Source organism: Bison bison, unplaced genomic scaffold (genome assembly GCF_000754665.1).
Source record: "Bison bison bison isolate TAMUID 2011002044 unplaced genomic scaffold, Bison_UMD1.0 scf7180017864461, whole genome shotgun sequence".
Lineage (NCBI taxonomy): Eukaryota > Metazoa > Chordata > Mammalia > Artiodactyla > Bovidae > Bison > Bison bison.
In genome coordinates, this window is record NW_011495023.1 from 19,967,315 (window position 1) to 19,967,901 (window position 587).

Genomic DNA, 587 nt, shown 5'->3' on the forward strand with positions numbered 1-587 from the left:
TATAATCTCTCTCTCTCTCTCCTTCCCACCTCCCCTGCTCTGGATGTATTGCATATAGTTAAGTGTCTGGGGGCGGGGGGGAACCCTCTTATCTCTTATTCAAGTAAGGCAGGATTTTGAACTTTGGAGCTACACAGTTGAGATCAGTGTACACCTCAATATTGTTTGAGTTGCTTTAAAACAATCGCACTCATTTTATTGCAGACATTGCCTCCCTGCTTCCTCTCACTAGGGCAGAAAGAACCAGTAGTAAGCAGTTCCTAGGACGTGAGTGCACATTGCTTAACTAGATAACTTAGTTGACCCTCTGCCACTTGGCCTGAATTTGCCCCAGTCGAGGACACTCAGACAGTGTCATCCCAGTGCCTGGATCTGTGGCTGTGCCTTCCCCAAGACGCACCCTCCCTGTCCTTGGGCCATGTCCCCAAGCCTGAGAAGGCACCTCCAGGCGTCAGTCCTTGCCGAGGCGTCTTGAAGGCGGTCTCCGCGGAGCAGCCCAGACTTCTGGAGGAGTCTCATCTGATCCCACTTGCTGGTGGGGGCGAGCCTGGTCTCCTGCCAGGCTGCCCAGCTGTTTCGTTCCAGAT